This window comes from Chanodichthys erythropterus, chromosome 3 (assembly GCF_024489055.1).
Source record: "Chanodichthys erythropterus isolate Z2021 chromosome 3, ASM2448905v1, whole genome shotgun sequence".
NCBI lineage: Eukaryota > Metazoa > Chordata > Actinopteri > Cypriniformes > Xenocyprididae > Chanodichthys > Chanodichthys erythropterus.
Window position 1 is genome coordinate 8,544,972 of NC_090223.1, and position 26,588 is coordinate 8,571,559.

The 26,588-nt window shown below is 35.6% G+C and overlaps 1 protein-coding gene across 7 annotated transcripts in view; it reads left to right on the forward strand.

Moving 5' to 3' along the window:
• Window positions 1-2,028: 2,028 nt before the first annotated feature.
• The window catches only part of LOC137017021 (NACHT, LRR and PYD domains-containing protein 3-like), a 114,107-nt gene continuing 89,547 nt past the window's right edge, over window positions 2,029-26,588 (forward strand). For all 7 annotated transcript variants that reach the window (XM_067380910.1, XM_067380911.1, XM_067380912.1 and 4 more), the window contains exon 1: window positions 2,029-2,103. The gene's annotated coding sequence lies outside the window, so the exon portion shown is untranslated. The remainder of the gene's footprint in view (window positions 2,104-26,588) is intronic.

The window sequence follows — 26,588 nt, forward strand, 5'->3', positions numbered from 1 at the left end:
TGGACTTAGATATCCTAGGTACAACCAGAAATCCAGAGTTTTGTAATCTTAAAGAGCATGAAGGATTGTAGGGCGATAGAAGATCAGTTAAGTACACAGGAGCTAAACCATTTAGAGCCTTATAGGTCATTAGCAATACTTTATAATCGATACAGAACTCAATAGGTAACCAGTGTAGAGATGATAAGATTGGTGTTATATGATCATATTTTCTTGACCTGGTAAGAACTCTAGCAGCTGCATTTTGTACTAATTGTAGCTTGTTTATTGAGGAAGCAGGACAACCAGCTAATAAAGCATTACAGTAATCTAGTCAAGACGTCATGAAAGCATGAACTAACTTTTCTGCATCAGAAATAGATAACATATTCCGTATCTTAGTAATGTTTCTGAGGTGAAAGAAGGCTGTTTTTGTAACATATGAAATATGATTTTCAAAGGACAAGTTGCTGTCTAATATAACACCCAGGTCTTTAACTGTCGAGGATGGAGTAACAGTACATCCTTCTAAATGCAGATTGTAGTCTGAGAGATTCTGTGTACAGGTTTTTGGCCCAATAAGTAATACTTCAGTCTTATCTGAATTTAATAGAAGAAAATTACTAGTCATCCAATGTTTTACTTCTTTAACACATTCTGTCAGATTGGATAATTTAGAGAATTCATCTGGTTATGTTGAAATATATAACTGAGTATCATCGGCATAGCAATGGAAACTAATTCCATGTTTTCCTATAATATTGCCGAGTGGCAGCATGTATATTGAAAATAGCAGAGGGCCTAACACTGATCCTTGCGGCACTCCATAGTTTACTATCGTTATCTTAGATTTTTCCCCGTTTATATAAACAAAATTGTGACGGTCTGATAGGTACGACCTAAACCACCGTAATGCCTGTCCCTGAATACCAGTGTAATTTTGTAGTCGATCTAGGAGTATTTTATGATCTATAGTGTCGAACGCAGCACTGAGATCAAGTAACACTAGTATTGAGACACAGCCTTGGTCAGAAGCTAGAAGTAAGTCATTTGTAATTTTAATGAGCGCAGTTTCTGTGCTATGATGATGCCTGAATCCTGACTGAAATTTTTCATAGATAGCGTTTTTTTGCAAGAAGAGCACAATTGGACCGACACCACTTTTTCTAATATTTTAGACATAAATGGAAGATTTGAGATGGGTCTGTAATTTGCCAATACATTTGGATCTAATTGCGGTTTCTTAATGAGAGGCTTAATAACTGCTAGCTTGAACGGTCGTGGGACGTGACCTAGAGATAAAGACGAGTTGATAATATTGAGAAGAGGCTCTTCTGCTACAGGTAACAGTTCTTTCAGTAGTTTAGTGGGTATTGGATCTAGTAAACATGTTGTAGGTTTAGACGCAGTGATAAGTTTATTTAGCTCTTCCTGTCCTATAGTTGTAAAGCACTGCAACTGTTCTTGAGGGGCGATAATTGAGGCTGAATCATAAAACTCTGTTAAAGGTTGTACATTTACAATTGTATTTCTGATACTTTCGATTTTCTCAGTAAAGAAATTTATAAAGTCATCACTATTAAACTTTAATGAAATGTTTTGTTCTGGTGATGTCTGTTTACTTGTTAATCTAGCCACTGTACTAAACAAGAACCGTGGATTGTTTCGATTATTTTCTATGAGTTTGCAGAGATGCTCGGCTCTGGCTGTTTTTAGAGTCTTTCTATAACGGAACGAGCTGTCTTTCCACGCGATTCTGAAGACCTCTAAACGAGTTTGTCTCCATTTGCGTTCTAGATTACGAGTTTCTCTTTTGATAGTGCGAGTAATACTGTTGTACCAAGGTACAGTATTTTTCTCTCTAACCTTTTGTAAAAAAAGAAGAAAAAAAAAAGTAAAACTTGAAACAAACTACTTCCAAACAGTTCAGTTTGGTGAGAACACAGATTTCAGAATTAAAAAAACTGCCAAGAGTTAATGTGTTTGCTGACGTCTGACTGTCACTGACACTTGAAAAGCAGTTTCACTTCCTTATTTTCAGAGAAAGAGAAAGAAATTTCAGAGCCGCTGTTCAACACGACAGTTCAGAAGAGAAGAAAGAAAAGTCTACTAATATTGTTTGAGGTGAGTGTTTTATCTTTCTTCTTGTTCTCATCTATTTTCAAAAACAGAGTCCATGAATACATACAATATTTTCACTTTTGAATGGAGACATCTTCTCTGAGATACAAACCTGCTTTCTGGAAGGTGTGTGTGTGTGTGTGTCTCTCTCTGGTTTGAGGCTGTGTAACGCCCTTCTGGCTGATAACAGATCGGTTTCCTCCATTGAGATGTGGAAATCTCACTTAAAAACTTCCTTATTTTCTATGGCTTTGAATTGTTGCTTTTGGGTCTGTATTTGGTCTTATGTTAATGATTTTGATGCATATATTTGATGTTTTATGGTGTTTTTACTGACTGTAGAGTCTTTGGTCTATAGTGTAGTGGTAAAGCGCTCTGTAAATAAACTAGACTCGACACTTGAGGCTTGAGGCATGACCAGTGACTATATTACCTGCTGAACCTGGTAAAGTTAACCTGGAGCTGTTTCCAGCAGGCCGGAGGTCCTCATCTCCATCAGCTCTGCTGGAATCAAGTGTCTGTTCAAATGAGGAAGATCTTCTGGAGACTCAGAGGAGATCTTCAAATAGCTGAAAGTGTCTTTCAAAATCCAAGTGCTGTTTTCTCTTGCAGCTTCTTCTGTCTCTGTCATCATTGGTGTTTCGATGGCTGGGATGTTGTCTGGACTGATGTAGTTTGTCAAAACAGCTTCACAGTGATAAAAACAGGATCAGTCATGGAAACAGCTGTGGAGACGGTTCAGATTCTGCTGTAAAGCGGCTCTGAAAGACAGTAGTGTCGTTATTCAGCTCAATCAGTTCAGTGTTGATTCAGATGAACTATCATATTTAATTTATTATCACAATTTCTTCTCCTCTTGAATTATTAAGCATAGTCGTGTGTGATGTTTTCCTGCTGGTTATTTATCCTGAAAGCGTTTCATTTTAATTTTGTTATCTTGCATTGATATCAAGCATCCACAATCTTTCATGGTTTCTGTTGTCAGATTTCATATATTGTGTCTGATCTGTGAGTTGATGATTGTGTCTGTGTGGATCTGTTTTGTGCTTGAGATTTTCACTTCATAGTTTCAAACCAAATGTAAAAAGAATAGATGAAGAGCTGAATGAAGATCAAATTCACATCAGTACAGCAGGTGGCGCTGACAACCAGTTTACTCCCATACTGGACTGTTGAAGTGACAGCTAATGAGCATTTATTTTTAAATCAAACCCAGATGGGATGATGAACACAATTAAAGTCATCTGCACTTTTTACAGTTTTTACTATCTTTAGGACATGTTTCTCAATACACTTCTTCAAATCTCTTCACACAGCTCTCCTCATCAGCATAACTTCATGTTCGAGATGCACTAGTACTAAACTACCAAACACTTGTACAGTTTTAATCAGTTCATTCTTTCTGTAGTCACATTTTCAAAACTCTAAACACTATTAGCACAACATCAACAACTGTTGCGATCAAACCATTAACACAATAATGCTAACAATTCAACCTTCGGCAAAGTTCAACGAAGGCTCAGGCAGAAAAGTTGATGAGTCTTGGAATGAGATCTTGGTGGTCGAAGAGCATGTAAATGTGCAAGCAGAACGATTGTAAAAGTAAGCCGGAATCAAGGCAAAATCCAATCTGACCCATCCCCACGAGTGTTTCTGCCAATCAGAAATTGTCTTGGGCGAGTCCTACGCCCCATTCTGCTCTTCTTGCATGTAATTTTGAGATCAATTAATGTCCACATGATCACATGCGACCAAACTTTTGAGAGTTTTAGTAAATAATAATAACATGCAGATTGATTTGACTGATGAAACATGAAGGCAGTAAACACATGATGGTGAGGATATATCTGTGTTTATCTGTGTTCTTCAAGCCATCTTGGGATTTTCATAAGAATAATGTATAATCATAATGTAACACTAATCGACATAGGCTGTATTAGAGTATAGAATTTTATAAAATGATATATTCCAGAGCCCCCCAACACTGCATGTTTTCCATGTCTCCTTAATCAAACACACCTGATTCAGATCATTAGTTGGGACTCCAAGACCTGAAATGAGTGTGTCAAAGGAGAGATACATGTGGTTTATTTTATTTGAATCAAATATGCAGTGTTGGGAGCCTCCAGGGCTGTGGTTGGGAACCACTGATATATTCATTAGCTCTAGCACTGATTCTGTCTTATTCTGTGATAAGAAGCAACATGACCACAGAAGCAAGTTATTTCAAACATGACTGACTTCATATAGGGATTTTGGAGCAAAACATGCTATTAATCTCATAAATTGTTGTGTTTGATGCAATGTTAAGCAAACATACAGTTAGGGCTGGGCGATATATCGCATGCGTTTGTCACGCGCATTTCGTCAGTAAAGCCGGTTCCCTGATTACCGCTAAATCGCCATCACCTGCTTTCAAATGGAGCGGCATTTAATAGACAGAGCCGTAGATCACTGATAAGCCACGCAATATCGCGTTCATTATCGCAGATGAATCGCCTTCGATAATGAACGTGATATTGCGTAGCTTGTCAGTGATCTACGGCTCTGTCTATTAAATGCCGCTCCATTTGAAAGCAGGTGATGGCGATTTAGCGGTAATCAGGGAACCGGCTTTACTGACGAAATGCGCGTGACAATCGCATGCGATATATCGCCCAGCCCTAGATACAGTATTAGCTATTACTGTTGCCAAAAGCAACCGTTGTATAACTATAATGTATAATGTCCATAATGTTTTTTAAGAAAGGGACAGAAGGAAAAGTGCGAGGTTTGATCAAAGAATTGAGGGATTAAAACTGTGAATAGAAAGGTGTCAGTAAAAGAAAGAAACAAACGAAAAAACAATAATGTGGGGCACAAGGTTAAATAAAATGATCTTCTTTCATTCTGCTGAAAATGTGCGGGGGGTGCACTGTTGCTATAGTAACAAACTACACTTTTACATTGCAACTGATTGACAGATAAATCACACGCTCTTATTTCACTGTTGTTGATGATGTTGAGGTTATTTCAGCTTCATAAATTCATTAATTCTGCCTTGTTGAAGAGGGTCATCTTGTATGAGTTTTTTATTTACTTCAACTGCTCAGTGCTCTGGTGATATCAATGGTTTGATCCATTTCAGAAGCTGCCAAAACATCAGAATAAGAGCATAGCTCACTTTCATTCACTAAAATAATAAACCTTAGTGATCCTGATTCAACACGAAACAAGTTGATTGAACATCAAAACAAGCTCCGACACTTTATCGCCCCGCCCCATCTGAACTGTACGTTTTGCACCCGTCTGACCTGTTATTGGCTGAAGCGCAGGGCTCCGCCCCCAGTAGTTTAACAAAAGAGCCTGTCAAATGTCAATAATAATTAATTGTCAATAAGATCTTTTGTAGACGTCTGACAGAAATAAAGTCAAGCTGGTTTGTAATAAGTGAAGCTAGTAATGCTGTTTGTGGAGTTGTTTGATCCTCCTCTGCTTTGTAAATTACACTAATTTATCATACGTACATGTCAATATCATTGTTGATTAATACATTTGCTTCAGTAAAAGTTCAATTTTTGTATGTTGATCGAGAATTAAAGGTGCCCTAGATTCAAAAATTGAATTTACCTCGGCATAGTTAAATAACAAGAGTTCAGTACATGGAAATGACATACAGTGAGTCTCAAACTCCATTGTTTCCTCCTTCTTATATAAATCTCATTTGTTTAAAAGACCTCTGAAGAACAGGCGAATCTCAACATAACACCAATTGTTACGTAACAGTCGGGGTGTACACCCCCAATATTTGCATATGCCAGCCCATGTTCCCAACATTATGAAAGGCATTAGACAAGGGCAGCCAGTAACGTCTGGATCTGTGCAGAGCTGAATCATCAGATTAGGTAAGCAAGCAAGGACAATAGCAAAAAATGGCAGATGGAGCAATAATAACTGACATGATTCATGATAACATGATATTTTTAGTGATATTTGTAAATTGTCTTTCTAAATGTTTCGTTAGCATGTTGCTAATGTACTGTTAAATGTGGTTAAAGTTACCATCATTTCTTACTGTATTCATGGAGACAAGAGCCGTCGCTATTTTCATTTTTAAACACTTGCAGTCTGTATAATTCATAAACACAACTTCATTCTTTATAAATCTCTCCAACAGTGTAGCATTAGCCGTTAGCCACGGAGCACAGCCTCAAATTCATTCAGAATCAATGTAAACATAAAAATAAACACTGTACTTGCGCGATTAGACATGCTGCATGACAAACACTTTGTAAAGATCCATTTTGAGGGTTATATTAGCTGTTTGAACTTTTTTTGTTGTTAAGGCAAGCGCGCGCTCTTGGGGCGTGGAGCACCAGATTTAAAGGGCCACACACCCTGAATCGGCTCATTTCTAATTATGCCCCAAAATAGGCAGTTAAAAAAATGAATAAAAAAAAAATCTATGGGGTATTTTGAGCTGAAACTTCACAGACACATTCAGGGCACACCTTAGACTTATATTACATCTTTTTTAAAAAAAGTTCTATGGCACCTGTGGATGAAGATCCATTATCATGTTAAATGTATTTATAAATGACTGAATGACCATGTGTGAATGTGTGTATAGATACTGACTCTCATTCTTCATACTTCTTCAGATCTCATATTTCACTAGTTTTGCTAAAATGGTCTGACTTCTTTACTGGTTTTCATGTATGTGGTGAAACACTCTGTGGATCTGAGACTGTGAGAGATCTGGAAAGTACTTTTTATTATTTTATTTAAAGCCACGATAACTTTTGACAATCACTGGAAATTCCAAAAACAACTGAGTAAATATAAATATAAATATAAAGAATAATCTTTTGATTCTCATTAACAAATTCATTATTTTATTTCTTCAATGGATGAACTGGCTGTGAAATTATGAAATTTTAACCTCCATCAATTATGAATCTAAAATTCATCTTTCTTAATGCACTTACTGTGGTATTAATTGGTAAGGCTCCAAAACTCTGAAATCTCTGAAAAGTTCTTGTCACAGAGACAAACTCCGTGATTCCCTCCTCTGGCCATCGGAGGGAACCGGAGTACTGACACACACAGACACACACTACATTTCCCATCAGCCCGTACTTTGGACTAATCACCACACCCAGCTGAAACTCATTTACCGGACTATAAAGGACTCTCATTCACATCAGTTCACCGTGAAGTCTTGTATTGCCACAGTGTACATTTCTGAGCGTTTTCTTGTATTGACTGCCTGCCTGTTATTGATCTTGTTTGCCTCTCGTTTATGATTCTCTGCTGCCTACTCTTGGACCTTTTGCCTGTTATCTGGACTGTGAGTGATACCCGCCTGCCCTGATTATTTGCCTGTACCCTGACTACGATTCTGTCTGTCCCTTGCCATTCCTGTTTGCCCCTGTCCGACCCTGCCTGTTGTACTATGCTTTCCTTTAATAAAAGCCTGCAAATGGATCCCAGCCTGAGTGACGAATCATTACATTTCTAATGCTAAGTTCTAAATGTTTATTATTATACATTTTTAAAGTTGTTATTATTATTATATATTATTATTATTATTATTTTAATATACAACAATACACAAATTGACTTCAAGTAGACAATGATTTGATTAAAAAATAAGCAGAGCAGACAAATAAGTAAAGATTCTTTATTTATTATTTATTTAATTTTAAAGTGAAAGTATGGATATAATCATTTAATTTAAATTTAATTCAGCTCCTTGTTGAAAACTGGTGACTCCATCTGCCTTTGCTGGACTGCCTTTAGGACGTAAAAAGGTTTTCAAATAACATTCTTCAGCACAATAATGATAAAACTAAAATAATTATTTTTTGTCTCATTAAATCTAGATGTTTCCTGGTTAACAAGCTTGGTTATTTTCTTTCAGTTTCACCCCAGCTAAGAAATCGTGTAAATTCTTGACTCAAATTACAAATTAACTCCATTAATAAGAAAAGTTCCCTTTCGAAGTGGACCTCAACACTGAGTCTTGGATCGACACAGTGGGGAACGGCATCAGTGTGACTGGTGTCTGAAGCACATGTCCACACCAGAGATGGGCACTCCAGTTTAACAGACTTCAGACTATTTTAAAAACAACTCAAGTCTTTTACCCTTAACTACTGATATAATAAATAATTTGTGTTGTGTTTGAATGGTTTTATAATATCTGTGTCACATATTTTCCCTACATGTCGTGATAGATCGGACTCTTGTCATAGAATCTGATTACGTTTGTCCGTGTATTGTGCGTAAACTCTGAAATGTCATAAGAGTCCCATGAAAAATGACAGGAGCCACCGTGCCAAATGTTCTTTTGTTTGGGTTTATTAACATGTCAGATTGGCTAGAAGCACAGAATGCGGGAAAACAATTAAAGACACTGGAACAACATTTTATGAGCGAGTGTGATTCTTAAACAGTATTTCTGATCATGCGCTCTTCAATCTTTGAGAGAGAAACTATCACTCAACAGCTTCATGTGTCTGCAGACAGTTTTGATGTAATACTGGATATTGTAATTATCTTGGTCTTGCCATGTGCATTGACTCGTACTTGAACATATTAGGAATCGGACTCATTCCCAAGTCCACTCGAGTCCCATTTAAAATATTTCATGATTATAACTGTTATTATTTCTGTAAATTGATGTTTGATTGACATGTCCAATGATTGGTGATATTCGTGTGTGCAGCTGCGCATGACTTGAGACTAACATTAGTGCAAAGGCAGCAGGACTCAGGTCAGGATGTCATGTGGAGCCTCTAGCTCTTAACTATGCGTTGAAAATGTCTGCTATCATCTATTCAGTTTGCATATAAGAGCCACAAAGAGTTCATTTGCAGTAAGACTCTAAAAAAAGAAACATTCTGTAATATGTAAATTCTGCAGTAAATCAATTGCTGAAGCAAAGGGAACAACTTCCAATTTTCATGTGGAACAAAAGCACAAAGAAAGGTAGGATTAAAGTTGCAGTAGGGAGTTTTTAGAAAACGTTGACTTAGCCTGAAAATTTGAACAAGCACAACTCACAGGTCACTCCCCCTTGCTCTCTGCTGCGCTACAGCCCTCCCTCCACAGCTCCTCCCCCATCACAACGGAGCCTGTCGTGAACGCGCAGGCTAGTAAGGGATAAACAGTTATGGCACATTCACTGGTACGGACGAAACATCAACAGTATGATTTACACTGACTATGGCCTGCCCATACTTTGACTACAAACTTGGTCCTCAAAACATTACGTATTTTGCAATACATGTAATGTAACTATATGACGTTGCACTATTTCTATAAGTAATAAATAGCTAGTAAGATAATATAACGGTAACTAACGTTACAGTATTTAAGTAATTATTCTATCGATATGTTATGCTAAATAAGGTTTGCTAGTACATTATTTCAGCAACATGACAAGCCAGTGAATTAGTAGGTTTCAATAGTTGCTTTGCACAGTGCGTGACATTTTATCTGTATGTTATGCGGCTAGAGTTTTGACACCGAGTCAATGGGCTCCGACGAGGAATTCACACCCACAGCGACTTCAAGGAGTCAACGGGCGGGGAGAAGAGGAAGCATCAGGAAGGGGACGGGCAGGCCTGTTTTGAAATTATCTTAGTTGTGTAGTTCTTAAAAAATGAAACAAATCAAGCAGGGATACTTACTTGCCAAGCAGAAATGTGGCTAACTCTGCATCGGTTTTTAATCCTTTCAGGACACGTAGCTCCCTCCACCTCGGAAAAGCCGCTCCAATATTTACCCTCGTTTTATTTCAGGGTCTATCTAATTCTTTCTTTTTGGCTTTTTTATCATCGTCATCTGTCTTTTTCCGTTTACCCGTCTTTATTTTATGAGCAGGAGCCACTCGAGGAATTGGCAGTTTGGATTGTTTGTCCGGCATAAGCAAAACTGCGGCACACCAGTAATCTTGAATTTGAACGCCTGTGCATGAGAGGGGTGTAATCAGCACGCACAAGCTTGATTGACACTGCTAAGACACTCCTCCTGGCTCTGATTGGTTGTTTCTTACCGGGAGCGGTGTATTTCTGCAAATGGCAATAGGACCACTGGGAGGAGCCAGAGGAGCTTGATTTTTTCACAGATTATCTGCCTCATATTCTACTGTCAGTACATAATGACAGGTTTAACAAATATGTAAAAAATACATTTTTACAAAAGTTACCTACTGCAGCTTTAAGAACTCATAATTTCTGTATATGAATAAAATTTCAGCATTTTGACAGCTAATGGTTAGTTCGGTGTAGAAGTCTGCAAGGGACTATACTTTCACATTCACACTTTTGCATTGAAAAGGATTTTTCTGCAGTCACTCTTGTGCACACCCTCCATAACTAAAAAGTTAATCAAATTGAGTTCTGATGTTGTTTGTGGATTTTCCATAGTTCTGTTTGATCATGTGGGCTTATTACCTCAAACACTGGTTTATTAAAAAGGTTTTCAACTAGTGTGTAGATTTTATTTTTACCCCGCATTAAAACACACAATCCAGTGAGATTAAAGCTTTAGATTTTCTGCTGCTGTTATACAAAGTGATGAGATGGTGGCGCTAAAACACAGAGTGGCTGCACACAGAACTCTTAAAGGGGTCATATAATGGTACATGCACGTTTACAAGTTGATTGTACTGAAATGTGTGTTGCCCTCCCACGATTGTTAATTGACAGCAGTGTTTCAACACAGACCCGCCCTGAGCGAGCTGTCATCATAGTCCGCCATTGTTAATACGCTGGAGCAGAATGGCGTCTAAGCGATTGTGGTGTTCTGTTCTTGGGTGTAATAATGAACACAGCAGTCATTTTGATGTTCCTAAATCCGAACTGCTGAAGATGCAGTGGCAGAGACTGCAGAGTTTTGTTTTCGAAGGGAATATTCCCCCGATCAAGGTCAATGCTTTCATGTTTGCGCGAATTATTTCTCACCAGACTGCTTTATAAACGAGGTCAGTATAAATCAGGTTTTGCTAAGAAGCTGCTCCTGAAAAAAGGATCGGGACCAACTATTCGTGTTCCTGCTGCACCTCCAGAAGAAGTGAGTGTAACGTTTTATTAACCTTTATATTAATCTTTGCAAATCGCTTGCACGCTTCACGATGAATGCGGCTAAAGTTTACACTCAGGGTACATTACGGCATGTTTTCTATGTCTGACGTTCTCAATATAATTCATAATCCCACGTTTATAATGAACAACGCGTTATGTTATTGTGTTTTTACAAACTGTGTACGCAGGTGGTAAAGCTAACGTGGTAACAGTACACTAAGCTTACTTTTGTAGATGGTTTATAACGGTGACTGTTACTGATTAAGAAGTAATGTCAAAAAAAAAAATCATGTTGTAACATTTATTACTGCATGAAGATGAATGGTAACACAAAACCTGCAAAATACTGTTGCATCCTGCAGATGTGTCCTCAGAGACTCCCGTTGCCATTCTTTCTCTAAAATATACCCTCAGCTGTTGTCAAAGCAACACTCCAGGTGTGTTGTGTCAAAACGCCCCACAGAACAGAGGGGCGGGGTGAGCAAAGCTCATTATCATTTAATGACACATGCTCTGAAATGGCTTGCTAAAAACAGAGCTGGTTTTGACCAGGTAAAATGAGTGTTTTCTTACAATGCTAATGAGAATTTTTAATTAAAGTATATAACAAACCTTTCATTTAGACCCTAAAGAATCATATTAACTTGTACAAAAATGGCATTATATGACCCCTTTAACAGTAGACAATAGGCAGTACCATACTGCCAATACAGCCTATTTCTCTCTATTATTTTTTATTGTATTATTGATTTATATCTTGAAGATAAATTATTATTTGGTTGGCAATCATCATATTTTATATTAATATTTTTTTCATAGATTCATATTTTTAAACCAATATCACTAAGTAAATAAAATACAATGTACATGCCATATTTGATGTACTGTTTGATTATAGTGCCAATTTTATTGTTTCCACCAATCATTTTACATATTCTTGAAGATTTCTTTAGGCCTTGTCTGAGACTCAACCTTATGTGGACTTGGACTTCCCTTATGGAACAAAAATATATGGGAATATACTGCAAAATATAATGTGATATATTACATAATACATTTACATATATGGGAAACTAGTTCTTATATTTTTCAATGGGTTAGGGTCTGCAATACATGAATTGAACATGTATGGCTATATATTGATACATATAAAATACTTATAAATGAAGACAAAGATAGCATTATATTCATAAAGTTTTATCCTTTATTATGTACATATATTGCACATACATGTTCCCAAGTAAATGTGAATGTATTGTACACACACATATATACACACATTCACAGAATGAGTTACAATCAGTGGTCACAACAGACTTCTAGTTCCCAGCATGCTTTGCTTCTGACTGCTCAATGAGAAAAAAATATTAAAATTAAGTGCTATTTCATGTGTTTTGCTCAATATTAATATAAGGGGAGATCTGTTAGTGTTTAAAGTTGTATAATTTTGGAATTTAAAAGGTTTTCTGGTGTGTTTGAGTTTTCAGGGTTATCATTGTGCTGAAGAGTAGAGCCTGTGGTGAGGTTTATAATTGGCTGAACACCATTAACACTATAACTTTATTTAAATAGTAGTAGCAGCTATGCATGCTATAGCACAGTGATAGTCTCTGTGGTAGAAACTTTAGTACATGCAGGTGTGCTAACTTGAAAATATGAAACATTAAAATTGTATAATTGTAAATTGTATAATTATAAAATATAAGAATAATATACATACAGGTGCTGGTCATATAATTAGAATATCATCAAAAAGTTGATTTATTTCACTAATTCCATTCAAAAAGTGAAACTTGTATATTATAGTCATTAATTACACACATACTGATATATTTCAAATGTTTATTTCTTTTCATTTGGATGATTATAACTGACAACTAAGGAAAATCCCAAATTCAGTATCTCAGAAAATTAGAATATTGTGAAAAGGTTCAATATTGAAGACACCTGGTGCCACACTCTAATCAGCTAATTAACTCAAAACACCTGCAAAGGTCTTTAAATGGTCTCTCAGTCTAGTTCTGTAGGCTACACAATCATGGGGAAGACTGCTGACTTGACAGTTGTCCAAAAGACGACCATTGACACCTTGCACAAGGAGGGCAAGACACAAAAGGTCATTGCAAAAGAGGCTGGCTGTTCACAGAGCTCTGTGTCCAAGCACATTAATAGAGAGGTGAAGGGAAGGAAAAGATGTGATAGAAATAAGTGTACAAGCAATAGGGATAACCGCACCCTGGAGAGGATTGTGAAACAAAACCCATTCAAAAATGTGGGGGAGATTCACAAAGAGTGGACTGCAGCTGGAGTCAGTGCTTCAAGAACTACTACGCACAGACGTATACAAGACATGGGTTTCAGCTGTCGCATTCCTTGTGTCAAGCCACTCTTGAACAACAGACAGCGTCAGAAGCATCTCGCCTGGGCTAAAGACAAAAAGGACTGGACTGCTGCTGAGTGTTATGTTCTCTGATGAAAGTAAATTTTGCATTTCCTTTGGAAATCAGGGTCCCAGAGTCTGGAGGAAGAGAGGAGAGGCACACAATCATATATATATATATATATATATATATATATATATATATATATATATATATATATATATATATATATATGTGTGTGTGTTTATACTGCATGAGTAAATAGAGGCATGCAGTACCATATCTGATCACATATAAATCTAACTAATCTTGACTCGGACTGGAATGAGCTGGCCTCGACTGCAACACTGTTGTTCAGTTTTAGATCCATGAAGTGTGAGATTGGAAAGGCTGAATAGCTTTATATCATCATAATAATGATTATAATGAATTCACACATAATCTGTGCTTCTGTGTATGTGTGCTGAAAAGCTCTGAATCTCAGAGACGTTTATCTGAAGTAAAGTAACCCTGAAACATGATTCAGAGACATAAAGCTTCTTTCTGGAAACCCCTCCAGCTGTAAACAGACTTTCAGCACAAACCGAACATATTTCTGCAGTTGTTACAAAATTAGCAGTTATTAACTATCCCAGCGAATCATTTATCTTCCCCCCAAGTAAATAGAAATATCAGAAGCAGTAAGAACATATTCATGGATCATTTCTACTCATCCTTTCCATTTCACCATGTTTCACTATGTTGAGCTGCTGTTCTTCACACTGTAAACTGTAAGACAGTTAAATGCTGTTGAAATGCAGTGCATCAGTACTCCAGTACAGTACAGTACATGTGAGTAAAGTGTACTAGTGTACAGCTGCAGTCAGTGCAGTATAATTATCTTGGATTTCACACAGACACACGAGAAAGAAAATGCCTCTTTTTGGCTCAGACTTCAGCTGCACGAACTTTCACAGACTCCTAGAGATGATCTCAAACACAGGAGAGCTTCATGCTGAGTCTAGATGAACCATCAGCACAGCTGTCAAATCTAACTCACATAGTTTGGCATTAAAATACAATGATTTGGGACAACTATATGTATGTACTGACTTCACCACAGGCTCGAAGACTGAATAAAGCCTATGCTTCATATAGAGAAATAATAATATAGATCGCCCTTACCGTTCGCACTGTTTTTTCTTCAAATACCTTAATTCAAACCCATCGATGCCACTTTCTTCATTCATAAAATGAACATTTGCCTGTGATTAGATTCACTGTTTTGGACTGCTGCCTTGAACTTGAGAACGTGAGTACAGAATGACGTCACCCATCCAGTGTGTGACCGGTTAACACTCCACTGGAGCCCTAAAAAAGTGCTATATAGCACTAAAAGTGGTTCTTGGCTCAAAGTCATTGGGGAACCACTTTTGGTGCTATGTAGCACCATATCTTTAAAGGTGATCTACAGCACCTTTGTCAAATGGTGCTATGTAGAACCCATTAGAGGTGCCATATCACATTTTATTTCTTTAACAAAAATGGTGTTAAACAGCACAAACACTGGTTCTTTGGCTCATAAAGAACCTTTAAAAGGGCATAACAGGTTTGTTGTATGGCAGTGGTGCTATATAGCACCTTAACCACCCCAAAAACACACTGAAGAACCATACAGGGCCTTCCCAGCTAGAAATTTTTTGTTCTAAAAATGTTCTGAGAACATTATCATGTATTGTTCTTATAATGTTTTTAGCGGGTAGTTTTATTTTAGTTCCCAGAATGTTCTTCTATAAGTTAGGAAAACATTATTTAAAAAACATTCTAAAAATGTTTAGCAATAACATTGTTAGAACATTATTCCCTAACGTTCGTATAATGTTTTCAGCGGGTAGTTTTATTTTAGTTCCCAGAATGTTCTTCTAAATGTTAGGATAACATTCTCTAAAAAACATTCTACAAATGTTTAGCGATAACATTCTTAGAACATTATTCCTTAATGTTCTTATAATGTTTTAAGCGGGTAGTTTTATTTTAGTTCCCAGAATGTTCTTCTAAATGTTAGGATAACATTCTCTAAAAAACATTCTACAAATGTTTAGCGATAACATTCTTAGAACATTATTCCTTAATGTTCTTATAATGTTTTTAGCGGGTAGTTTTATTTTAGTTCCCAGAATGTTCTTCTAAATGTTAGGATAACATTCTCTAAAAAACATTCAAATGTTTAGCGATAACATTCTTAGAACATTATTCCCTAACGTTCTTATAATGTTTTTAGCGGGTAGTTTTATTTTAGTTCCCAGAATGTTCTTCTAAATGTTAGGATAACATTCTCTAAAAAACATTCTACAAATGTTTAGCGATAACATTCTTAGAACATTATTCCTTAATGTTCTTATAATGTTTTAAGCGGGTAGTTTTATTTTAGTTCCCAGAATGTTCTTCTAAATGTTAGGATAACATTCTCTAAAAAACATTCTACAAATGTTTAGCGATAACATTCTTAGAACATTATTCCCTAACGTTCTTATAATGTTTTTAGCGGGTAGTTTTATTTTAGTTCCCAGAATGTACTTCTAAATGTTAGGATAACATTCTCTAAAAAACATTCTACAAATGTTTAGCGATAACATTCTTAGAACATTATTCCCTAACGTTCTTATGTTTTTAGCGGGTAGTTTTATTTTAGTTCCCAGAATGTTCTCCTTAAAGGTAGGATAACATTCTCTAAAACATTCTAAAACTGTTTAGTCATAACATTGTTAGAACATTATTTCCCAATGTTTTTATAAAGTTTGTAGTGGGAAATTTTATTTTTGTTCTTAGAATGTTCTTCTAAAAGGTAAGATAACATTCTCTACAAAACACTCTAAAAACGTTTTGCAATGACCTTCTATAAATGTTTAGTCATAACATTAGAACATTATCCCCTCACATTCTTATAGTTATTTAACAGGAAGTTTTATTTTTGTTCCCAGAATGTTCTCCTAAATATTCAAAAAAGAAAAAAGAAAGAAATAAAAAGCTTAGCTATAACATTGTTAAAACATACAATTTTATTAATTTCAAAAATAAAACAAAATCTAACAGGTCTATAAATGGCATCCACATAAATTATTGGCTTTAGAAACAGTAAATGTCCAACATCACATGTTGAAGAACTCTAAAGTCCAGTGTGTAATCCTGCGTCTGACTGCTGTGTTTGCTCTGAGTGCTCAACACTGTCTTTGCTTGACCTGGTCCTTGAAGAAAAATAATACAGTCATCCGTATTAATGTTCTTCTTTTCTTGTCTTTTAGTTTTCCAGCTGCTCTGACAGTTAGCAGCATTGAGCCGTCTATGTGTGTAGAGTGTCTGTGTGTAGAGTTTTTCCTCAGAGCCTATAACAGAGGAGCATACAACAGTGTAAACACAAAATACATATTACATTTTAAGATCGCAAACAATACTGATATTCAATAGATATAATACTTTAAGTATCTACTCTGTTTGCTATTTAAAACACATCTACTTAGTCCATTATGTTAATAACACAACTACAAACTTTGATGTTGGCTTGAAAAGCATGAACCTCGAACCGAGACTCGAACTCGAGTCAACTTGTGCAGAGCTGCAGCAGAACGCTGCCAACAATTCTATTGCTACAACATAGCTAGTTTTCATCAGTTATTTTGTCTATGGATCGTTACATCTCTTACAGATTTCTGCTTTTCTTTTAATTTAGATACAGATAAAGTAGCACTGTATTTGAATGCATCAGCGAGAGCAACTGTGTGTGTGAATTAATCCTACCAGTGTAGCATCTCTTTGCTAATAGTGAAGTTGTAGGTTTTAGTTACTTTAAAAGCAGAAAGAAAAATATATGCCATAACTTTCAGTTTCTACACTGTTTTGTTATTTTTAAGTTATAGGACAGCTGACAAGTTTCTGTGCTCCTGGAGGTTTCCGTTTGCAATCTGCACATTATATATGAGCTACAGTTTGTGCGCATGGACGCTTGTTTCCACTATGGAATAAGAAAAAACATAAACTGCTGACATTTTCTCGCAATTGGGAGTTACAATGTCAATGTCATTGTGCAATGTTTTTTTTCTCACAATTGCTTTTTTTTGGCTGACTTTTCTCGCCAAAAAAGATAAAAAGTTGCAACTGCAAGTTCTCAATACTGTGTCACTACCTGATGATCCACGACTGTTTGTGTGTTTTGTGATGGTTGTTCATGAGTCTCTTGTTTGTCCTGAGCAGTTAAACTGAGCTCTGTTCTTCAGAAAAATCCTCCAGCTCCTGCAGATTCTTCAGTTTTTCAGCATCTTATGCATATTTGAACCCTTTCCAGCAGTGACTGTATGATTTTGAGATTCATCTTTTCACACTGAGAACAACTAAGGTTCTTAAACTCAACTATTAAAAAAGTTTCAAACATTCACTGATGCTCCAGAAGGAAAACCCGATGCATTAAGAGTCAGGGGTCTGGGAATATTGGGCAGTTTTAACTGTTAAGGAAAAACAAGGGACTCATGAACAATCATCACCAAAAAAAAAAAAAAAAAAAAATCCGGGTAACGACAGTATTAAGAGCCAAAGGTTCCCAAAATTTTGAACAGGGTTATTTTCATAAATTCAGCTATTTATTTTCTTGTGGACTATATGTAAACATCTTTTATGTAAAATATCTTACTCAGGACAGTACTAAATAAAAAACAACATGCAATTTGTATGATCGCTCTTATTCTGTTAAAATTATTCACATTTTCACAGATTCTGCAAAGGGTTGCCCAACTTAACACTGTATATGACAACTGTTAAGTCTGATCAGTTACAAATGATAGCACTGAACTTCAGAACAGTCTTAAGGTCTGTGTTTGGTGCTTGAAAATGACACCAAGCTTTATTAACCCAAGCCATCCTAGGTGTATATGAAGTAAAATATCTAGCTTTGGCCAGACCACTAGATATTTTACTTCATAACTTGTTAAATATAGATATTTTTCTTACACAAATGCATCGCTTCACACTTCAGAAGGCCTTCATTAACCGCACGTTGTTTGTCATTAAAGTGCATATTGCAGGTTATACATTTTTTTCGAGATGAATATATAACCTTGTACAAAAATACCATATAAAAGGGTACTGCAGGGTTTAAACATGTTTTGCAGGACATAAGGGCATGAATTTAGTAGATAAAGTGACAGTCTCTGTAAAAAACGCTTTTTTTTCAGCGTCGCGTCATATTACGTCACTCAAGGGAGTCGATCGCCGAGCTCTGTGTTGATTCAGTGCAGAGTAGGCTAGTATTCAGTGACAACGGTCGTGAATTAGTGTGTTTTCTGTAGTTTTTGTATTCTATTTATCATCGTCATGGTAAATTATTGTGTTTGTGGAGGTTGCACAAACTTCAGCCTGTCAGGACATCGAGTACAGAAAGGACGCTGCTATCTTCCGTGCCGGGGTGTGTTTTGTGCAGGTGAAGAGACGGGACTTCACTTCTGCATCTGCGTCGAAAAAACGTGTTCATTATAGACCGAAGGATTATCATCCTGGCGATATGATGGAGTTCAACATTGTAATACTACTGTAAATAATGATATTAAATGAATAAACTTACACACTCAATGCTTCTTCACCATTTTTACTTGAATCAATTTCAACACTGATGAATACAAATTATGTACACATATATACAGTCTCACACTCACACAAAACAGTTTTGAATTATGTGCTGGTAATGTAAATACTCCAATTTCATTCATGCCATGTATATACTGTAAACGTATATACATTCAAGTTCACACAACTACATAATCACGGCGTCATATACATCCTCACACTATCAGTGAATGGGCACGGAATAAACTCATAACACAGAATTAATGAATAAAGGATAACATTACATGAAACACACAAACTACGTTCGGCCACCGGCGGGAGACATGATCACGGATCCGTCAGAGATGCAGCTTGATGAACACGTGAATTGTGCACCGTAAATCTTTATTATTATTATTATTATTATTATTATTATTATTATTATTATTATTTTATTATTTAATTTGCTAACTACCAAATCAGTCGTGATGAGAAACCGCTATATCACGTAACTTTAGTGTGGACGGATATTAACGCGTGTGACATAGGCCTGATCAAGGTTTATTAGATTCTGTTATTAGTAATCAATAACGTTACTCCTAGATGACCAATAGCTTTGCTATTGCCTGAATCATGATAATAATCTGTACAATATTGTGATCTGAGCACATATCGTTAGCTAAGCTAACACCGGTCGCTGCCCTGTTCTCCACTGCTTCTCCTCACACAACAGCTCAATTTGTCTATTTTGACCGTTATCCTGTCTAATCCTGGTCTGTCCCTGCTCTCTTAAACACATAGCAGGCTAATTGTATGGCTGTGGTTTGTGATACGAGTATGAATAAAAATTTACAATTTCCTCAGCATCCGAACTGTCATTGCGATCCATTGTTTTCCTATTGTTTTTATTGATCGCGCTCCCTTGAGTTACGTCACTTCCGATTTGGCATTTTTCAGATGCGGAAGTAAAATTCTCTCACAAAAAACAACTCCAGAAGCCTATGTAGCGTATTTATATGTGTTTTTTCAAGAAAATCTATTTAATACATTATTTTTCTATACATTGAATCACTGATGCTCTAACCTGCAATATGCCCTTTAAGTGCTGCTGTTTTGTGCTGTAGAAGACGTGGATCAACTTGTCAGATGGCATTCTGGATTTTTGCGTTCGCGTACGGTGGCTCTGAATTGTCAAAACGTCTCTCAAAACGCATGCCACGGATGCGAAAAACGCAGAAAATCGAACCTGATCCGAATATTTTTTTGACGGACGAAAGTTTCGGAGGCAGTGTGCAAACGCGATTGACATAACGTGAGGTCGAATTTATTTTTTTATTTTAAGTTTCACATGCAAATTTTGGACTCAGTGTGCAAAGGCCTTTAAGCTTGGGCTAATTTTCATTTGAAAGTGAACTAATCCTTTAAGGGTTAAAAAATTTAGTCTCGGAGGAAAACATAATAATAATATTATTAATAATAATAATAATAATAATAATAATAATAATGTTCAAATAGGTTAACAATATGTTGCATTTCTTAAACCAACATAATTTTGTTCTTGAAAATATTAGTAAATAATTACTACAAACTGTTTCTAAAGGACATTTTATTAAGATTTACAACAAAACTTATAAAACCACTTACCCATATCCTCCCATTCACTTCTGCAGGTACATTTTTGCCAGATTGTGTCCTTCACAATGGCTGTCTGTCAGCCCCAAAGTACCTAAAAAAATTAAAACATATCTTTCCCATTTCAACATATCTTTATGAATTACTTAAATATTATTATTTAAGTTCAGAAGAAATAATCAGATTAACACTTTTAAGTAGCAAATGCACAGTATCCGTATTCATATAGAACACAATATCGCATAACGACGGATTAAAGTAGCCTACCTTTGTTGTAAATGAAGACTTTTTGTCCATATTTAAGTAGGCCGTCTGGATTCTGAATGAAAACAAATCTAAAAGTTAGCTGTTATTCTAAAGCAGTATACACCCACAATTAATGTAATTGTCATGTCATTCTAAGAAAGATGGATTTTAGTGTATACGTAAAGGATAAACGAAAGATGTAAACTGAAAAAGACATTTAAAAACTTACATTCCAGTATTTATTGTTGAAGGCAGAGTTCCGTTGACCAGGAGACAGTTCTGTTGTTTGGGCCACAAACTGTCCCAGGCCAGCGGGTAAAACATCCTCCATCACAACTCTATATCTGCCGCGACTCTGTTTGTGAACGAGTCCGTACTCGCTTTTTCCGTCAAAAAGACAATCAGACCAGGGACATTTTGCGCCAATTTCTTCAACTACCATTCGCGCTGTTCGTCAATTTCAAATGTTCCTACGTCACGAGAAAAGCACGCTGTGATTGGTGGATTTACGCGTCGATTTACCATGGCCCAATCAGCGCCTCTCGTCTCCTGTAAACACCCAGTAGATTGTCATATTTTAAAATAAGCACTTTTTAACGAGGCTGAGTTGAAAATGTTCTCTAACCTTGTAATCAAATATAAACTGTAGCTACATTTGTTTGTTGCAAATTTACAGAAAATGCCATTGAGATGTTAATATTGTTAATAAAGATATTAAAGGGATAATTCACCCAAAAATAAAAATGTCATTATTTACACACCCTCAAGTTGTTCCAAACCTGTATAAATGTATTTGTTCTGTTCAACACAAAAGAAGATATTCTGAAGAATGTGGGAAACTGAACAGTTCTGGGGCACCATTGACTTCCATAGTATTAGTCCCAAAGCAACCTGGTTACAAACATTCCTCAAAATATCTTCTTTGTTCAACAGAAACTTGAGGGTAGGTAAATGATGACAGAATTTAATTTTTTTGGGTGAACTATCCCTTTAATATTGCTTGCCAACTGAAAACAAAGTTTCCCCATTTAGGCTACAGTTAATACAATCTTTTTAAAACAAATGACATTAATTATACATAAATTTCCCTTAGTAAAAAGTAAATTGAGTAAGACAGTGTAAAAGGTGCGAGTGTGGATTAGTAATCTGGCCCCCTGGTATCAAGGAGAAAAAATGTTGGCCCTCGTCAATATCAAAGTTACCCATCCCTGCCCTATGGTAAACACGTTCACGCAACAGTTCAGCCAAATACGAGACTTTCCCTTCCCCCAGAATTCATCTCACTTTTGCAGTCAAGTCAGTGTTCAACTAAAATAATGCATTTCATCTTTTGTTTCTTATTATATTTTGTATCTTATTATATGTTGTTTCTTTTGAGTTCAGCCCAATGCTGTTTCACACAATGGTGTTAAAACATGATGCCAGCCAGACCTAGAACCAAAACAGAAGTGCCAGATGTAATGATGATCTGGCCCAAACTTCATCACAATCTGGAATAATATCCACATTTTACAAATGTTGTTATGATAATGTTACTCCTTTATTATGGAACATTGTGGCAATATTGTATATTCTCCATTACATAAACCAAGCTAACCATGTCTTGAACATTGGGGGGAAGTTTCTTTCTTTCTTTTTTTTTTTCTTTTAATAAAGCGTAAAGAAACAAAACAGTGAAGGAAATTGTTGCTAATACAATGCTATATCAGTTATGTACAATAATAATTGAAGACTTCAGATGCAAAAGCCTTTAAGTGCCATTTGAAATTTTCTTATAAAACAAGCATGTTTATCAAGCTTATTACACTTTAATGGCAATGAAAAGGACCTATTAATTGCCATTAAAGTGAAATTTACTGAACCTAAACATACAAGCTTGACAAAAATGCTAATTTAAGAAGAAAATTTCAGATGCCACTTGCACAAGCTTTTGCATCTGAACTCTTCAATTGTAGAAAAAAAGAAAACATTAAATTGTGCAGAAATTAATTTCAATAGTACATTGAGAACTCAAGTTTAATAATACAATATAATGTTAGTTCTGAGATTGTTCAATTTAAGGAATGAATAATAGTGAATATTTATAAAAAATTACTGAATATTTACAACTTTGAATAATCTGTTACCTCAATAACATCCTCAAAACATCCTCAAAATGTTGCAGGTGAAATGTTCTAGATTTGTTAATATGTCACATTAGAAGAACATTTTATACAGAACATTTCATCACCTCAAACCTCAGTGATGTTCTTATAGTGTTTTCCTAATGTTGCTGAGAGAATGTTCTTCCTTTGTTTTATTGAAACATTGTGCGAATGTTTTATTGACAACATTATATAATATGTTACCTCAACAACATCCTCAAAATGTTTAGGTAAAATGTTCTATCATGGTTAATACGTCACATTAGAAGAACATTTTACCCAGAACATTTCATCACCTCAAACCACAGTGATGTTCTTATAGCGTTTTCCTAATGTTGCTGAGAGAATGTTCTTCCTTTGTTTTATTGAAACATTGTGCGAATGTTATATTTACAACATTATATAATATGTTACCTCAATAATATCTTCAAAACATCCTCAAAATGTTCAGGTAAAATGTTCTATCGTGGTTAATACGTCACATTAGAAGAACATTTTATACAGAACATTTCATCACCTCAAACCTCAATCATGTTCTTATAGTGTTTTCCTAATGTTGCTAAGAGAATGTTCTTCCTTTGTTTTATTGAAACATTGTGCGAATGTTATATTTACAACATTATATAATATGTTACCTCAATAACATCTTCAAAACATCCTCAAAATGTTGCAGGTAAAATGTTCTATCGTGGATAATACGTCACATAGAAGAACATTTTACACAGAACATTTCATCACCTCAAACATTAATGATGTTCTTATAGCGTTCTCCTAATGTTGCTGAGAGAATGTTCTTCATTTGTTTTATTGAAACATTGTGCGAATGTTATATTTACAACATTATATAATATGTTACCTCAATAACATCCTCAAAATGTTGCAGGTGAAATGTTCTAGATTTGTTAATACGTCACATTAGAAGAACATTTTACCCAGAACATTTCATCACCTCAAACCTCAATCATGTTCTTATAGCGTTCTCCTAATGTTGCTGAGAGAATGTTCTTCCTTTGTTTTATTGAAACATTGTGCGAATGTTATATTTACAACATTATATAATGTTACCTCAATAACATCCTCAAAACATCCCCAGAATGTTCAGGTTAAATGTTCTATCGTGGTTAATACGTCACATTAGAAGAACATTTTATACAGAACATTTCATCACCTCAAACCTCAGTGAAGTTCTTATAGCGTTCTCCTAATGTTGCTGAGAGAATGTTCTTCATTTGTTTTATTGAAACATTGTGCGAATGTTATATTTACAACATTATATAATATGTTACCTCAATAACATCCTCAAAATGTTGCAGGTGAAATGTTCTATCGTGGTTAATACGTCACATTAGAAGAACATTTTACACAGAATATTTCATCACCTCAAACCTCAATCATGTTCTTATAGTGTTCTCCTAATGTTGCTGAGAGAATGTTCTTCCTTTGTTTTATTGAAACATTGTGCGAATGTTATATTTACAACATTATATAATATGTTACCTCAATAACATCCTCAAAATGTTGCAGGTGAAATGTTCTATCGTGGTTAATACGTCACATTAGAAGAACATTTTACACAGAATATTTCATCACCTCAAACCTCAATCATGTTCTTATAGTGTTTTCCTAATGTTGCTGAGAGAATGTTCTTCCTTTGTTTTATTGAAACACTGTGCGAATGTTATATTGACAACATTATATAATATGTTACCTCAATAACATCCTCAAAATGTTGCAGGTGAAATGTTCTATCGTGGTTAATACGTCACATTAGAAGAACATTTTACACAGAATATTTCATCACCTCAAACCTCAATCATGTTCTTATAGCGTTCTCCTAATGTTGCTGAGAGAATGTTCTTCCTTTGTTTTATTGAAACACTGTGCGAATGTTATATTGACAACATTATATAATATGCTACCTCAATAACATCCTCAAAATGTTGCAGGTGAAATGTTCTAGATTTGTTAATACGTCACATTAGAAGAACATTTTATACAGAACATTTCATCACCTCAAACCTCAATCATGTTCTTATAGCGTTCTCCTAATGTTGCTGAGAGAATGTTCTTCCTTTGTTTTATTGAAACATTGTGCAAATGTTTTATTGACAACATTATATAATGTTACCTCAATAACATCCTCAAAACATCCTCACTATGTTGCAGGTTAAATGTTCTATCTTGGTTAATACGTCACATTAGAAGAACATTTTATACAGAACATTTCATCACCTCAAACCACAGTGATGTTCTTATAGCGTTTTCCTAATGTTGCTGAGAGAATGTTCTTCATTTGTTTTATTGAAACATTGTGCGAATGTTTTATTGACAACATTATATAATGTTACCTCAACAACATCCTCAAAACATCCTCAAAATGTTGCAGGTGAAATGTTCTAGATTTGTTAATACGTCACATTAGAAGAACATTTTATACAGAACATTTCATCACCTCAAACCACAGTGATGTTCTTATAGCGTTTTCCTAATGTTGCTGAGAGAATGTTCTTCCTTTGTTTTATTGAAACATTGTGTGAATGTTATATTTACAACATTATATAATGTTACCTCAACAACATCCTCAAAACATCCTCAAAATGTTGCAGGGAAAATGTTCTAGATTTGTTTGTACTTAACATTATAGGAACATTTTCTGAATTTAAAAACATTCTTAAAACATTTTTGGAACATTACATTCAAATGTTTTCTTTAAAACATTAAAAAACCTTTACAGAATGTTAGCCAAAGTTCTGAGAACGTTCCCTGCTAGCTGGGTTAACAGGTTCTGTATACGGTAACAGTGCTATAGCACCTCAGTTATCCCAAAGAACCAGTGAAGAACCGCTGAAGAACCACTGAAGCACCAAGATTTGGTGCTATACAGCACTTAAAGTGGTTCCCCTATGATTACGAGCCAAAGAGCTACTTTTAGTACTATATAGCACCATTTTTTAGAGTGTAAGAGAACACATGCTTGCAAACACATTCGGACCAGAAGGGCACAGAAATTTTATCATCATGAAATGATATGCTGGGTTATAATTGTCATTGTAGTGGTAAAAACTACTTTCAATGTTCCCAATCCTTCCTCTTGTTTTTTGTCCACTGTGGGAGATGTTGATGCAATGATCTTGAAGTTTGCAAAGTAACATCAATGTTTCAGACAATAACTAATATGTTTAATAAATAAAAATAAAGATGACATAAAACAAACAAATAACTTGAAGGCCGCTTGCAAACCTGGCTCCATGTGCATGGTCAAAAGAGTGTATGCTTTTGCACCAGCGCCCCCCTCCTATCAGCGGTAGCATATCCTTTTAAACATCTTTCCCCTCTCACCTATAGAGGGCACACAGTCAGAGAAATAAACACCATTAACAATATTGCAACAAACAGGTATTTAAATGAACACATTTATAAAAAATGTAATAAGGTGATAAGTATGG